The 15252-nt window shown below is 47.1% G+C and overlaps 1 protein-coding gene across 1 annotated transcript in view; it reads left to right on the forward strand.

Annotated features, from left to right (window-relative positions):
* The window catches only part of FGF1 (fibroblast growth factor 1), a 283447-nt gene that overhangs the window by 230641 nt on the left and 37554 nt on the right, over window positions 1-15252 (forward strand). The gene's annotated exons all lie outside the window — the stretch shown is intronic.

Genomic DNA, 15252 nt, shown 5'->3' on the forward strand with positions numbered 1-15252 from the left:
ACTGAATGTAGGCGGGAGGCTGTGTGACTGTATGGGGAGGCTTGGAAAGTCTGCATTTAGGCGGCAATGGGGGTGCCGTATTTTATGGGTGCAGCGAGGGAGATGGAGGGATCCCGGGGGTGGAGCCCTTCATGGATGGGGGTGTGCGGCGCTGAGCAGTGCCAGGTCGTTGTGGCACTTGTGGTGCCAGCAGGGCCGGTGTGAGTCATGTTAGGCACCAAAGTAGGGAAGTATGCCTCTAGGGAAAGTGTGGGGGAGGTCTCACATGTTGCACAGCAGCCATCTGCATTAAGTACAAGAGGGATGCTCACGGACATGCTAGTATTTTGGAAAGTCCGACTTTAGCGCCCCACGAGATCGCGGCACCCTAGGCAGCTGCCTACTGGGCGCGGCAGTCATGATAGGCGCCGGCAATGGGCTAGAGTGGAGGTAGGCGACTGATTGTAGGCGGGAGGCAGTGTGACTGAATGGGGAGGCTTGGGAAGTCTGCATTTAGCCGGCAATGGGGGTGCCGTATTTTAGGGGTGCAACGAGGGAGATGGAGGGATAACAGGGGTGGAGCCCTTACTGGGTGAGGGTTTAATGGGCGTGTGCGGCGCTGAAGAGTGGCAGGTCATTCTGACACTTGTGGTGCCACAGTGATGATAGGCGCCGGCAATGCGCTAGAGTGGAGGTAGGCGACTGAATGTAGGCGGGAGGCTGTGTGACTGTATGGGGAGGCTTGGAAAGTCTGCATTTAGGCGGCAATGGGGGTGCCGTATTTTATGGGTGCAGCGAGGGAGATGGAGGGATCCCGGGGGTGGAGCCCTTCATGGATGGGGGTGTGCGGCGCTGAGCAGTGCCAGGTCGTTGTGGCACTTGTGGTGCCAGCAGGGCCGGTGTGAGTCATGTTAGGCACCAAAGTAGGGAAGTATGCCTCTAGGGAAAGTGTGGGGGAGGTCTCACATGTTGCACAGCAGCCATCTGCATTAAGTACAAGAGGGATGCTCACGGACATGCTAGTATTTTGGAAAGTCCGACTTTAGCGCCCCACGAGATCGCGGCACCCTAGGCAGCTGCCTACTGGGCGCGGCAGTCATGATAGGCGCCGGCAATGGGCTAGAGTGGAGGTAGGCGACTGATTGTAGGCGGGAGGCAGTGTGACTGAATGGGGAGGCTTGGGAAGTCTGCATTTAGCCGGCAATGGGGGTGCCGTATTTTAGGGGTGCAACGAGGGAGATGGAGGGATAACAGGGGTGGAGCCCTTACTGGGTGAGGGTTTAATGGGCGTGTGCGGCGCTGAAGAGTGGCAGGTCATTCTGACACTTGTGGTGCCACAGTGATGATAGGCGCCGGCAATGCGCTAGAGTGGAGGTAGGCGACTGAATGTAGGCGGGAGGCTGTGTGACTGTATGGGGAGGCTTGGAAAGTCTGCATTTAGGCGGCAATGGGGGTGCCGTATTTTATGGGTGCAGCGAGGGAGATGGAGGGATCCCGGGGGTGGAGCCCTTCATGGATGGGGGTGTGCGGCGCTGAGCAGTGCCAGGTCGTTGTGGCACTTGTGGTGCCAGCAGGGCCGGTGTGAGTCATGTTAGGCACCAAAGTAGGGAAGTATGCCTCTAGGGAAAGTGTGGGGGAGGTCTCACATGTTGCACAGCAGCCATCTGCATTAAGTACAAGAGGGATGCTCACGGACATGCTAGTATTTTGGAAAGTCCGACTTTAGCGCCCCACGAGATCGCGGCACCCTAGGCAGCTGCCTACTGGGCGCGGCAGTCATGATAGGCGCCGGCAATGGGCTAGAGTGGAGGTAGGCGACTGATTGTAGGCGGGAGGCAGTGTGACTGAATGGGGAGGCTTGGGAAGTCTGCATTTAGCCGGCAATGGGGGTGCCGTATTTTAGGGGTGCAGCTAGGGAGATGGAGGGATCCCAGGGGTGGAGCCCTTACTGGGTGAGGGTTTAATGGGCGTGTGCGGCGCAGAAGAGTGGCAGGTCATTCTGGCACTTGTGGTGCCACAGTGATGATATGCCCCGGCAATACGCTAGAGTGGAGCTAGGCGACTGAATGTAGGCGGGAGGCTGCGTGACTGTATGGGGAGGCTTGGGGAGTCTGCATTTAGCCGGGAACGGGGGTTGCCGTATTTTATGGGTGCAGCAAGGGAGAAGGAGGGATCCCGGGGGTGGAGACCTTCATGGGTGATGGTTTATTGGGGGTGTTGGGCGCTGAACAGTGGCAAGTCATTCTGGCACTTCTGGTGCCACGGTCAGAATACTGCTGCTCAACGTGGTGTACATGTTGACTGACTGATGGGTGACTAGGGGGATATTGCGGCGTTTAGATTTTGACAAATATAGGGGGACTTAGGGGTGGTGCAGCGTAGAAAGATATCAAACTATTAACGGTGGACCTTGAGTAAGGCAAGCGAAATGCGCTCTGATTATAAACAGTCGACCTTGCGTTTGCCGACCAAATAGCAGTCGACCAATTAATTTTCGACCTAGTACTTGTCGATGTAAAAGCGGTCGACCAAATTAGGTTCGATCTTTTACTTATCGACCTTGTCACGGTCGACCTATATACAGTTCGACCTAATAGCTGTCGTCCAATTAAGTTTCGACCTTGTACTTGTAGATGTAAAAGCGGACGACCATTAAAGGTTCGATCTTGTATTTTTCGACCTTGAACTGGTCGTCCTATTTTTAGTTCGACCTAACAACGGTCGACCTAATTAATATCGACATAGTACTGGTCGAACTAATAGAGTTCGACCTATGGTTAGTTCGCCCTCAAACAGTTCGACCTATATACTGGCAGACCTAATAGCGGTCTACCTTTATTCATTTCGACCTTGCATATTTCGACCTAACTATGTTCGACCTACTGCTACTGTCTGTCCATAAATTTTCGATAACACCGTACTGTCGGACTCACGGTTTCGACCTAAATACCGTCGATGTTATTCGCGTCGACCGTATGATCCCATTCCGTGTGTATATATGTGTGTGTGTGTGTGTATATATATATATATATATATATATATATATATATTAGGGAGGAGCTGTCACTCAGGACTTATGCTGTCTGTTGGAATCTGCTCCGGTGCCTCCTTGTGAGGGCTGGCAACTCCCCAAATATAGCTAAATGGAAGAAGTGGCACTCGGAGACTTAGGAGATGGTGAACCAGGTGGATATTTTTAATCCAGTGATATCAGCGTTTCGGGGTTCGGCGACTCCTTCTACAGGATACAGGTCGCCGAACCCCGAAACGTTGATCTCACTCGATTAAAAATATCCACCTGGTTCACCATCTCCTAAGTCTCCGAATGCCACTTCTTCCATTTATATAGATATATATACATACATACATACATACATACACTGCCCCAATGCACAAATTTGCCTTGTATTAATGGTCTCAGTCTGTGTGTCAGCCTTCAAATGTAATGCAGGCTCTTCTCCGATGGAAAGGCTCTCTCCAGCCTCCGTACAGGATCACATAGAAAAAAATGGAGGAGGCGCAATATGTAAGCGTAAAATCAACAATACTGTACTTTACTGATATAAACAGGCTCACGTACAATTAAGTTTTAAAAGCAGATTTCTATGCATGTGCATGCGCTGTGTGTGAGCGGCCATAAAGTGTTCACCGGGCACTCGCACACAACAGTTCAGGTGGGGGCGTGGGGCGGTGGTCCGTGGGATGCACCTATGGGAACACCCAGCATTTCATGGGTGATGAAAACACTGGGCGTTCACATGGTAATGGCCGATGACGCGGGTGCCGGGGTTGGGCAGCATCAACGGATGTCTTAGTATAGGAAACACACAAAGCTAAGACACATGAGATTTTTTTGTCTTAGTTTTGCGTGTACGCTCCATATCATTCGATGGACTGCGACCATTGAATGATGTGGTCCTCACCCCCTAGGCTATGAATGGATGTTTATGTAAAACATCTATTCACAACCATGCGGGCGAATTCGCCGTGCGAAGGGGGGCAGCGGCAATGTGAGCAGCGGGCTGGATTAAAAAAACATGCAGTGCTGCGAACTTTGCAGCGCTGTGTGTCAACCAGAATAAGGTCCCATGTGTTTAGGGCAGACTAGATGGGCCAAGTGGCTCTTATCTGCTGTCAAATGTAACTTTTCTATGACTAAGCACATAGTACGTCCTGTGGGGCTGGGGGATGGTCACATACAGGAGAGCTCCGGTGTTCCATCCACGGAGCTCCCATCCCCGACCCATGGAAAAGGCGCGGGTGGCGTGGGTGGCAGGGGGAGCGGCGAGGGGACGGGGAGATGGAAAGCGTGGAGGAGCGCTGTGTTCCCCCAGCGCTGGTCATGGCATTCCCCGGCTGGAGAGTATGGAGGGGGAGACGGACAGCGCCCACAGCCACAGCACCCAGGATGACGACCGGTGCTACGATATCACCGGCATGAGGACCCGCTGCCGCCACACTGGCGAAGCAGAAAGGGAATCCCGGTCTCAGCTGAGGATCCTGGCCTACAGTGGATGATCCCAGCCCAGCACTGCAGCGGAGACTCCAGTCAAGTAGGCCCTGGCTAAAAGCCCTAAGATGGACTGGCAAGCCCGTCTGGCCCCACAGAACTCTGGGTGAACTCAGCTGCCCGGGAGAAGGTATGGCTCCAGAAATTGGGCCAGAGAGGGCCTAACTTCGGCCACAGGCCTCACTGACTCTCCCAGGCCCCTGGCTTCAGCGACTCCCCCCCCCCCCCCCCCTCAGCCTCATTGACTCTCTCTCTCTCTCTGCTTATATTGCTACCTACCTGGCTGCTGCAACGACCAGTGAGGTTGCTAATGGCTGCCTAGGCGCTGTGCAGCTCGGCGGGCATGTGGTCCCCGCAAGTAATGTCTTAATGCTCTCAATGTAATGTGTATAATGTCTCAATGGAATGTATGTACTGTCTTCCCCCCCCCCACCCCATTTCATCCCTGCTTGATGCTACTCTGTAATCCACACAAAATTGCTAGTGTGCGCAAGCATACATGGCCAATAAAGTTGATTCTTTTCTATTCTATTCTAGTAAGATTCCTACAGTCATTAGCAAACAATGTGTCCTTCTTAGTAATATTTTTTTACATATTTTCTAGGATACTCTATAGAAGAAATATAGGGGGAAATTTACTAAAGGAAATTTGTACAAAAATAGGTGTATTTGTATCCAGAAATACACTTATTTTTTACATTTACTATCCCGAAAATACGGCAATTCGTATTCGTATTGATAGCACATCAATACGAATACGAATTGCCGTATTTTCGGGATAGTAAATGTCAAAAATAAGTGTATTTCTGGTTACAAATACACCTATTTTTTTACAAATTTTCTTTAGTAAATTTCCCCCCCAAGAACTAATGAACTATTATATTTATACCTTATATTTCCTTTTCCTTCCAAAGTTGTTGCCTACCGCACAATTTAGAATTGCTAACCTCCCATTGGGGGCTAAAACAAACTTAAACCAAACTTTGCGTGTGTGTTTGTATGTACTGGCATATCCTTTTTGTTATGACAATATGAAACAATTTAAGGTTTGGGCTTTGTATCCTTTTACACCAAATGTTCTCCTTGGCCAGACATATATTAAATATCTTTAGTAAACCAGACATGCTGGGATCCACGTGGCTGCAAGTTTGAAAAGAGTTTGTAGAAATCTTGAATTCCTATCAAGTGTAATTTTGTGTGCAGTGCCGGAGAGGAAAAATTCCTATTAGCTTTTGGCCCTGACATCAAGCAGTTTACCATTACAAATTAAATGCACTGTAATAGGATATATAAGGATACTTCCTGTGGTACCTCTCTGAAATTAAGCCCAGGCCGATATACTACTTATTATTTGCTTTGCTATTTGCTAAGTAAAACATACCACCTCAAATGAAAAAGGCTAAATAGCCAAGTAAACATCGGATAGTTACTGCTCAAGAAACAAGTATATATGTATATATGTATATTTTATATATGTATATTTTATATATATATCTCCAGTAAACCCGGCAGTCACTCCAAAAAAGGTGATAGTTAACTTCAGGGGCATAACTAGAACTTTGTGGGCCCCATAGCAAAATTTATAATGGGGCCCCCCGGCAATGCCCATTACACATTATGCGACACACTGCAATGCCCCTTACACAATATGGGACGCAATGCCCCTTACACAATATGCGACACATCGCAATGACCCTTACACAATATGCGACACACCGCAATGTCCCTTACAATATGCAACACGTAGCCATGTGAATGTTTACTGCGATGCGGCATACTGCGCTGGCCTGTGACTATTTGTAACTAGTGATTACTCCATTCATTTCTAAAGCAACGATCACCCATCACCGCCTGTGAATAGTCACAGCCCTGCGCAGCATTCTGCTTTGCAGCAAACGTTACATTTGTTATACAAACATTATTATGTAAAGATTGTAAGCTTGCAGCAGGGCCCTCCTACCTCCAAGTCTGTCTGTTGTTGCCCAGTTTGTCTTATCACTGTCTACTATTGTAAAGCGCAACGGAATCTGCTGCACTATATAAGAAACTGTAAATAAATAAATAAAGTAGCCCATCTCACCAGCAGCAGCCAGCAGGACCATCTTCTCCCTTGCTTTCTGGCTTGGCTGGCAGCACGGATGGACTGGCCGGCTACTTCTGCATGGCACCACCTCCCACCCCACGTCTGACTCCTTATGCACGGCGCCGCCCCTTCAGCATAGCGCCGCCCCTCCATTAGCTCCTGCCGCCGACACCACAACCCACCCCCCATCCCACTACTTTGCTGCTGCATGGCGCCACCTCCCATCACCCACCCGGCTACTTCTTTACGGCACTACCATCCCCTGCTCAGCTTCTCCCACACGGCGCCACCTCCCACCCCTTACCCGACTCCTTCCACATGGTGCCGCCCCTTCTGTATCGCGCCACCCCACGCCCGGCTCCTTCTACATGGTGCACTGCCACCCCCCCGCCAGGATCCTTCTACATGGTCAGTGCCACCCCACCTGCCCTGCGGTGAATGATGAAGCAGGTGGCCGTGGCGGCTCTCCAATAAAGTGATTAAACTACTGAGGGTGCAGGGGATTGCATGCTGACCATGGGGCCCCCCTGGCCACCGAGCCCGTTAGCAGCTGCACCCCCTGCACCCACGGTAGTTCCGCCACTGGTATACTTGAAGCACACTGTAAGCCTTGAAAAAGGGTATACGGTCGTTAGGTTGGTATACGGCCATATTAGGTTGACATGCATTGGGTCGACCACTGAAGGTAGGTCAACATGGCTTAGATCGACATGGCTAAGGTGGTTGGAAGGTTGACACAAACATTGGTCGACAATGGAAAGGTCAACATGCATTTCATTACAGGGTTTTGAGCTGACATTTGCCGACAGGTGGTATTTCATGCTTTACCATCCACTAAGGCATGGTGGGAGAACAGAATAGTGTGCAGAGGGCAGAGAGGCACCGTGCCCAAAGCTTGGCGAGCGCAGCAAGCCATAATAAGGGGCGTGGTAGAGATCCAATATATGTCCAATAGATGGCAACGCTCCAAGTCGTTATTAACGTTTTTAAAAAAGTGGCTTTATTAACATCAACACAACGCTTCAAGAAGTGAAGGCTAAAGTGATGTTAACATCCAACAAATGTATATGGTAAGTATTGATCTCATATGTTAATTGTACTGAATTATTGTGCTGCTCAAGGATTTCTTTAAATGAACTCTGTGGACCTGTCCAGATAATCAGGAGGCTATCAATATATCTACAATATAGCCTTAAATCCCTGGTAAGCAATGGGCCTGGACTCTGAGGAAGTATCCTGATATCCTTACAAAAAAATAAGGATCAAATATGGTTTGTGGTAACATGTTTAAAAAAGGGGCAGACTAGATGGGCCAAGTGGTTCTTATCTGCCGTCAAATTCTTTGTTTCTATGTTAAGTAATCCAGTTTCAATCATACACATAAAGGCATTAGCATACAATAGGGCCACATTGCACCACATCATAAACTTATGGAACTGGTTTTAAATCTAAAAATGAGGTACTTGTGTATTAAAGCGGCGCCCCCGATGTGCATCGCGCGATGTTTATATAGCGTCGCATCGCATGGCATGCAATGCATCGCATGCGATGCGACGCGATTTTTGCCCCCTATGCGATGAAAGATCGTATAAGCACCATAAAGGGTGCTTTTAAGCACCCTAATGGGTGCTTACAATGTGAAATGCACCCCCTCGCCACCCCCCCCCACTATAAACGTGAACCCGAAGCGTGGCGAGCACAGCGGTACGCGTCCTCCGACCTTTTCATACCCCCACTATCCACGTCGGCGTGGAGTTGAGAATAGAAAGTGTGGCGAGTGCAGCGAGCCACCGAGCCCGAAGCGTGGTGAGCGGACGCGGATACCTTCACAGGTATCGGAGTCCCCTCGCGGGCTTCACAGGTATCCGCGTCCCCTCGCGGGGCTCGCTGTGCTCGCCACGCTTTGGGTTGTGGCTTGCTGTGCTCGCCACACTTTCTATTCTCAACTCCACGCCGACGTGGATAGTGGGGGTATGAAAAGGTCGGAGGACACGTACCGCCGCCCCTCGCAGGCTCGCTGCGCTCGCCACGCTTCGGGTTCACGTTTATAGTGGGGGGGTGGCGTGGGGGTGCATTTCACATTGTAAGCACCCATTAGGGATGCTTATACAATGTTTAATCGTGTCGCATCGCATTGTATGGCATTGTATGCCATGTACAATGTCATACAATTTTATAATTGTATGACATTGTACAGCATTGCGCGATATCGCGTTGCATCACATACCATCGTATGCCTTATGGTATGTAATGCGATGGGCGCTGCCAAAATACACAAGTACCAAAAATGACAATAGAAGGTCCCACATATAACGGATTGTTGGTTATCAACAATTTAACACTTATACGCTGCAGATCAATCTCAAGGTGCGTACACACTTACAGATTTTTTGTCTGATCTATCTGGTGGGAACAAAAACCTGGAAATGTATGTGAGCAAATGACAAATCAAAAAATTGTTCCCAAACACTTGAAAACAGACAGTGATCAGTCAGACAAATTGTTTAATCATTCTGATACAGGTTGAGTATCGGTTTTTGGAATAATTTATTTTAGCCATACTTACCTGTCCCCTGATGGTGTCCGGTGGTCCCTCGGCGTCCACGCAGTCCCCGGGCGTCCACAGCAGGCCTCCGGCATCTTCTCTGGGTCTCCAGCGGTCCCAGGAATGCATTGCGCGGGTGTGTGCGCGCACCGGTGACGTCACCGGCGCACGCACACTCGCGCAATGCATTCCTGGGACCGCTGGAGACCCTGGAGAAGATGCCGGAGGCCTGCTGTGGACACCCTGGGACTTGGTAAGTATGAAAAGAGGGTTAGGGGGGTTAAAAAAAAAACACGGTTTTTGGAATAATTCGGATAAGGGATGCACGGATACGGGATACTCAACCTGTATAACAAATTTATCAAAGTATATATATATATATTTTTCTGTTTTCCTGCATTTGGTTGGAAGTTTTTGATTGTCATTTGCTCCCTTACATTTCCAGGTTTATGTTCCCACCAGATAGATCAGACAGAAAATCTATACGTGTGTAAGCACCATCAGTTTGTTCAGTATTGTGAAAAGGGGTGTTTTCACCCAGTTTTCCCTATTATTTTAGTATCACCTGAATGCATTAAATGGCTTTTGGAGAAATTGTCGCAATTTATATTTATACATATTTATGGGAAATGCTATCTGGCCAAATATTCTAAAATAAAAATGTAAAAAAACCTGCAGTGAGCCCTGTGATAATTATGTCAGCTTCAGCTGGCAACTTCACAGGGCTCACTGCAAATTCTCTACCTAACCACAGCTTTCCCTGCCAATAGGCAGAGAAAGCAGTGCAGTAACTGGGCAGTGTGATCAGTTATGGTCAGGGTCTGCTGATCCTTGTTAAGATGACAGCTGCTGGTCATAGGAGTTCTGCGCTGCTCCAGTGAACCCCGGTGCAGTAAAGTGATGCTGCAAAGTAGCACCTCAATTTACAAGGGTGCCGTACAGTTTCCCGACAGTCAAAACCCAGACACTCGGGGTCCCGATGGCCACTGGCTATTCTCCCTTGCGGGGGTCCACGACCCCCCATATAGGGAGAATAGAATAGGTGGCAAGCGTAGTGTACCAGCGTCGCGAGCGCAGCGAGCCCGTAAGGGGCATTGATGCACTTGCCCCGCTGTCTGAGTCCGGCCAGTCGGGATCCCTAAGTAGGGCTAGTGACTGTCGGGACCATATACCACACCCAATTTACAGTGCCGGAGGTCACAGTAGTAAAAAGCTCCAATGAACAGCAGCCCTGCAGGAGCTCCAATCAGCAATGCCGTGGGTAGATAAATATAATCAGCAGTTCGTGTGTGTGTGTTTGTGGGGCGGGGGGTCGTCACGAAGGAGAGGGTACTGCCAGTGTAAGTGGTGCATCGCTGGTGGTGGCACATGCGCATCTGAAGATGAAGATGGTGATAATTCAGCTCGTATGCATGCAGACTTATTTTCTGCATTGTTGTATATTGACACAATTATAATTAGATTACATAGTCTTTGTGGTTGCAAACCTCTATTCAGTAGAACAGTGTTAAGGACAATGATAACAAAAAAAGTTCTGCACTTTAATGTATTTGCTGCAAACAAATAAGATCCTAGATAGATAGAATTTGCTGTTTGGATACAGAACTCTGATTCACAAAGAACCCAATTTCAGCCATTCGCAATATACATTTTACTAATTTTGGCTCTTGAAATCAGAGTGAAATTATCAGCAAACAGGGTTTAGAGATACATCATGCAATGATTAATATTTTTCATGCTGATGTTTATCCGCCTGCAAACAGTTACAAGCACATTTCTACGCCTCTGGGCCTGCATTGAACCACAGCTATAACCATATTATCTAACTGGAGAAGGGTTTTGATAACAAGTTTTGTTCTTACAAATCTCAGAAGGGGTAACATTGCCCTAAAGATACAAATACACCTAAAACAACATTTTGGAATTTACATAGGTCACCAGTGTGTCAAATTATATACATGGCATAGCAATAAGGTAGGTAAACGAGGCCAAATGCACCTGGATGAGTCTCATGAGGTATGCAGTACAAATGAGTCACAATACAGAGTACTCCTCCATTACTTCAAACCTCTCCAGTCACGCTGTGTACATTATTAGACTTTATCTCTGCTACCCCTACTGTATGTCCCCTCCTGTCACTGTTGTACTCTCATCTGGTCATTGTCTGTATCCCTGTTTCACCCATGATGACATGTATTTGTCTCCCTTATATTAGACATCCTTGTGCCCATTGGCGTAACAATGGCACTGCAGCCCAAGTGGTGGCTTGGGGGAGCCGGCACTTTTGAGACGCATGGAATCTGTTGAAAATGTCCCTCCAAAAATGGCCTCTGCCTTGCAGGAAACATCTGCTAAAGGGTCCTACTGGACAGATGGATAGATGCTAGAGGTCCTACTGGGCAGGCAAATACAGTTCTGTAGAATAATTGCTGGAGGACTGCATAGGGCTACTGTACTGGTCACATAGCTTTTGTGGTAACATTCCTGTACGTTATATTGTTATGTTACCAGGGGTGCCATTCATGACTGATATTATTAATGCACTCACATCTAAAGACTAGAGATCAGTTGCGATCATGTGATCGGACTCAATACACATATGTAAACGCCCCTACATTTAATTCCTCTTAGTTTTATTAAAATGTGTTTCTTTTATGAACTGCATGCATTGTTTTTATTGTTGTTTATGTCTGCCTCCTTATTAGAATGCATTTTATGCTTATTACTCAACATTATACCAGTGATTGGATCATTCATGTGTTAACAATTCCCTCATTAGATAGGGTATATATACCTGACCCAGGTACACAGTACAAACACCTTTGAAAAAGCTGCAGGTCGCAGCGAAACGCGTTAGGTGCCTGTTTTCCAGCCCCACCAATTTGCCTGTGGACTGTTTGTGGATCCATTTGATATGGAAAGACTTTTCTGGTCTTCCAGGTGTTCCCAGCACTCCATGGTTCACCTGAGTCAGCGTTTGGCTTAGAGTGTGCGGAAGCCTCCTCTCTCCTTTCAATCCCCTGCTGCTACTATTGGCGGACACCGCTCCAAGCATCCCTCTGGTGACGCAAACTGACATCGATCACCCGCATAAGAGGATCAATTCGTCTAGTGAGCGGAAGCCTACTTTTTCATCTACAGCAGCAGCCAAACAGTGTCTCCCCAACTGTGAGGACACCCTTTACAAATATACGAGAGAAGGAAAATTGGAATCGTGATGTGGTAATGTGCACTTACCTTGATCATCTAAAGTGATTACCTGTATAACCCCATCAGCATTAATCCACACATCCACAGAGGCTTGGAAACATATTTTGATCAATTGCTTTTAATATTTTATGCATTGTATTTTTAACTCGGTAAAACCCGGGTATTTATCCATATTAGTAAAGGTTTATTACTATCACTCCAATCACTTGGTGTTTTGTTATTACTAGCGCTGCTCCACTGGCCTTGTGCTTGTTTTTTTCCTGATATTATTGATACTACTACTCCTTATAAACCCTAGGTAAGCCAAGCACTGCAGCTAATGAACATACTGTATATGCTTTGAATAAGAAAGGAAATAACATATTGTATGAACTTTTCTTGCCATTTTACCGGCATTTGTCGATTTTGACCAGATGCCTTTCAGGAATTTTGAATTTGAAACAAGGACATCCGAACTTTGAAAGTGTGAGACTACTGATGAGGGAGCCCTATAGGGCCTAATAATACTCATACCTGAATGGAACGTTTAATGTTGGCTAAGTTCCATGATGGTGTGTCGATGGAGTTGTAGACTTTGAAGGGTTGTGCAAAAGCAGAATAACGATCTTTACAAGACTGATCTTTTGTACATACAGTAGTACATAGGTCTGTAGCAAGTCCTTAAACAAGAATGATGATGATTATGAAACGGAGCATATGGATCAGCTCTGCATATGGGAAAATACTTGCATACAGTATTTACCATGTACACAATATGGCAGCTATTGCATTCTCTTACCTGCAACAGCCCTTTCATGTACATTCTGCATTAAGTGGTAGGTCAACAGCACAAGGCTTCAGTTCTCCGCCTAAACCTGCCCTCAGACTCCCATTGGCTAGTTTCAAAGGATCCAACAGAAAAAAACAAAACCGAAGGCGCTTAGAGAAGTTAGGTTGGTGGTATCCCAAGGTATATAAAAAAAGTTATTTACAGATTAAGATGTCCACAAATCGTCTGTGGAATTCTCTGTATGGGTTCCCCTGGACTGGAAGAAAAGCTTTTTGTGGAAATAATGTCAAATAATGTAAAGAAATTAGTGTATTTAATATTGCCTACAAAGAAATACAAAGAAATAGCAGATCTATATCTATAAAAAAAAGTCACGTGAGTGTGATGAAATGCATCTAGGAAGCTGAACAGGACAATCCCCCACCGGACTGCATACCACTTGTGCTATATGGCTCACCCGGTTCCCCTTCATTCTCTGACGCCGACTGTCTCGAGCTTGATCAGTGGCATTGTCCATCACCTCCATCTCTGGTGCTCCCGCACAGGGACACTGCAGCAGCAGACCACACACGGACACCTCCCGGGGACATTGAGGGATCTCACTGCATGGATTGCAGCCAGCGGCACTCACCTCAATACGAGTTAGCCCGTTTGCGGACACACGAGCGGTAATTTGGGAGACAAAAGTCCACGCAACCAGCAGCGCATGGATCCCAAGCTCATTGTGACTAATAGGATTGACCCTACTGTCTATAGATCCTGAAACACATGTCAGAAAAGTTCCAACTTGCAATGAAAGTTAATATTTGTGTGACCCGTGCAACCTAGCAACGGTGCAATTCACCTTCAAATAGCAATTTCACATTGTGGGCCAGATGCACTAAGCGTCAACAGTGATAATCAGTAGAGTGATAAACAGCCAGCCAATCAGCATCTACCTGCATTTACCTGCCATGTCACAGATTGTTTTTAAAAAATGTCAGGCAGGAGCTGATTGGTTGCTTGTTTAACACTCTCCATTTTATCACTTTTGAAGCTTAGTGCACCTATCCCTATGACTGGAAGATTTTCTCAGTTGAATAAAAAAGCAGAAGGACTGTGGTACATTTGTAAATAACCTTCAGAATGTCCTCATCACTTCACGCTGGTAGTAAATATGTCATGCAGATAGCATTAGCCTGGAGACCTCTGTGTAGCTCTGTTTTGGTATTGATTATTCAGTGGTTTTACCAGCAGTGCATCCTGCCATCTGCATTCACTCCTGAAAACTGATTTCCTGGTGCTTTGACCATAATGTCAATCAAACCGTGGGTGCTTTTAAAGATGTATTTCTTTAAAGAATTTACATGAGAAATGTGTTATGTAAATGAATTAAGCTTTGTATTGTGGATTATCTCGTATTGCTATTATATATAAAATAGAAAAGCAAGATGTTTCAGATGTACAGTACACAAACACAGGATATAAAGTGATTCAACAGTAATGCTGGGCATACATCAAGGCGATTTGGTCCGATTTTGACCGATTTGCGACCAATCGGCCCGTTAAATTGGACCAAATTGCCTCTCCCTGACATGTAGTCGGGTCCGATGCGCGGTCCCTTGCGCATCGGACCCGACTAGGTGGTCAGACCGGCTGGCCGTCCGACCACCCGTTCTGGGACGGGCGCTAAGCAGTGACGCATGCGATCCATCACAACGGATCGCATGTGTCGCTGCCGCCGGAAGGTCACGGCGGCTTGCAGTCCATCGGGTGTCCGTACACTGCTGCGAGACGTCGCATGCAGTGTATGGGCACCTTTACAGCGTCAGCAACATATGTTTACTGATTTTTTAAATCTACATTTAATAGATGTTTGAGGTGAAATTTAATAGGATGAGAGATTCAAAAAGTGAGAGATTTGGTAAGAAATCTCCAGGTTTTTTTTTTTTTTTAAAGCGGCAATCATTTACACTATAGAATCAAACGGGCTTTGCAGTATAAAGGATTGCCGCATTAAAATAGCTGGAGAGTTCTTACCAAATCACTTAAGGCCCCCATACACTATGCGATTTTGGGACGATTTCATCTGATTTCGGCACTTTGGGCCGATAACCGTGTGAAATCGGACCAAAATCGCAGGTGTGTGATAACTGATCTAATCCGATGCGCGGTCC

This window comes from Crinia signifera, chromosome 4, assembly GCF_055691185.1.
Source record: "Crinia signifera chromosome 4, ASM5569118v1, whole genome shotgun sequence".
NCBI lineage: Eukaryota > Metazoa > Chordata > Amphibia > Anura > Myobatrachidae > Crinia > Crinia signifera.